Raw genomic sequence first — 2,101 nt, forward strand, 5'->3', positions numbered from 1 at the left:
AATGTTTCTAAAAAGAAACGAGGCCAAAAACCTCTCTGGGTTTTAAATGTTTTTATTTTGTGGCATCATAGTTAAGGGTCTGAATACAGTGAACAACTCATTTATAAGAGTATTTACTAAAAAGTGCTTACACTATGTGCCAATTTGTGTTTTCCTTAAGTTAAAGTTTGTGATTGTAACTTGACAAAGTTTGTTTTTTTTAGTGTTGGATGTTATCATTCAAATTATAACTGACCTCTGTTCCTCCAGTTTTACCAGATAAATGGTGAACCAATGGGAAATGGAAGTGTTTTTATTTATATTGGTGAACAGCAGGAGTGGAGCATGTTGGTGCCTGCAGGACATCAAATCGCTGGCTGACTGGATCCGGTCTGCAGCTCTTATCTCTTTAATTTGATCCGTCTGGCGGAGCCGTGGCCTCTTTGCTTTCACACTGCACTAATGGAAACAAGCTCTTTAGCCTCTTATCTCAAGGCTACATTTAATCTGTGCTGCAGGACGTCCTCCATCCTATCGGATGTTTCACAGCACTTTAGTCTGCAACGTTTGCTTTGTCATCATATATCTGAACTCTGGTTTCTTTRTTGTTGTTTTTTTGTCTGTTTCCAGGTAAACTGTAATGGGTTCACCATAGAGGACGAAGAGCTCTCCCATCTAGGATCAGCTGTTTTTCCTGAGTAAATACTTTGCAAATCATCACAAAAAACTGTTAAATACTCTCTGTGTAACCAGGGCTGCAACTAATTACTGTTTTTGTAATTCATCCATCCATTTTCTTCCGCTTATCCAGGGTCGGGTTTTTGTAATTGATTATTGTATTGATTATTCTGACAATTAATTTGGTAAAGAAATTGCCACATTTTGCCAATTTTCTTTTTAATAAAAATTTTTTATTTAACCACCTAAATATTTTTATACACTATTAACAATACTTGTAAATAACAAGTCATTCATTTCCCCTTATAAATCAGAAAATAAACATTTTATTACCTATAAGACAATAACCTAGCATTTATACTTTTAACATCAACATGTGGAAAGCTTAGGCTTTTCTTCTTGACTTAAACTCAGTACAGTGTAGGACTGACCTGGTGATCATCTTTTGGGTTAACCAATTAATAATTAGATTAAAAAAGACACTTAAAAGATTTTTATTTACAGAATTTGAACCAGGTGAAGCCAAAACTGCCATTTAAGAAACTCTGGGTTGAACATATGTTCATCTTAAATACAAAATGTTTATATTTTTTGTACAGTTCTGGCTAAATTATTGTTCTAAATGTGTTGTTCTTTCAGCAGTTTACCTTTTTTGAATTTTTATACTCCAGTTGATGATTAGTCGGTTGGCGATTTTGTCAAGAATCAATTAATGACGATAATTAATCATGATTAATCATGATTAATCATGATTAATCGTTTCAGCCCTACACATAACTTTCTTCTCTTCTGTTATGCAGGTATTTTTCCATCTTTATCTGCTTTTTAGATGTAATTAATTTAAATGATGCCTTCTCCTTCCAGTGTAGCGCTGATGAACCACAGCTGTAGTCCAAATGTTATTGTGACCTATAAAGGCACAGTGGCTGAGGTCAGAGCCGTTCAAGAGATAAACCCAGGGGAAGAGGTAAAAGACAAAGCTTCTGTTTTTGCCAAAATTTAAATGAAAAATGTCCTCCTCTTTATTCTTAATTGATTTCTTTTTTGCAGATCTTTGACAGTTACATAGACCTGCTGTATCCAACAGAGGACCGGAGAGAGAGGCTGTTAGATTCCTACTTCTTCATGTGTCAGTGCACCGAGTGCACCAGCAGGTCAAAGGTGATTGCTGCTGAAGTCCTCAAACTCTTTTTATCTAATGAGGATAGAACAGTGTAGTTAAGGGGTATGCATAAGATTGACATATCATGTTATAAACATAATATTTTGATAGATTGATTGGATTGGATTTATTGTCACTGTACAGTGAACTGTATAATGAAACTAGTAGTACAGCTTCTTAGGGCATTTATAAACAAACAGTCTAAACAGGTAAGACTGGTGTGATCTGGGAAAAAAGAAAAAAATACATAACATCTGTCATAAACATGAAGGAGTCTTCATG

The 2,101-nt window shown here is 34.8% G+C and overlaps 1 long non-coding RNA gene across 1 annotated transcript; it reads left to right on the top strand.

The window, feature by feature from the left end:
- The first annotated feature begins 258 nt into the window (after positions 1–258).
- On the top strand, positions 259–2,055 carry LOC103461479 (uncharacterized). Its single transcript, XR_533120.2, has 4 exons — positions 259–369; positions 610–677; positions 1,522–1,624; positions 1,708–2,055. It is a non-coding gene; the product is annotated as an uncharacterized LOC103461479 (long non-coding RNA).
- Positions 2,056–2,101: the final 46 nt, after the last annotated feature.

Source organism: Poecilia reticulata, unplaced genomic scaffold, assembly GCF_000633615.1.
Source record: "Poecilia reticulata strain Guanapo unplaced genomic scaffold, Guppy_female_1.0+MT scaffold_1726, whole genome shotgun sequence".
NCBI lineage: Eukaryota > Metazoa > Chordata > Actinopteri > Cyprinodontiformes > Poeciliidae > Poecilia > Poecilia reticulata.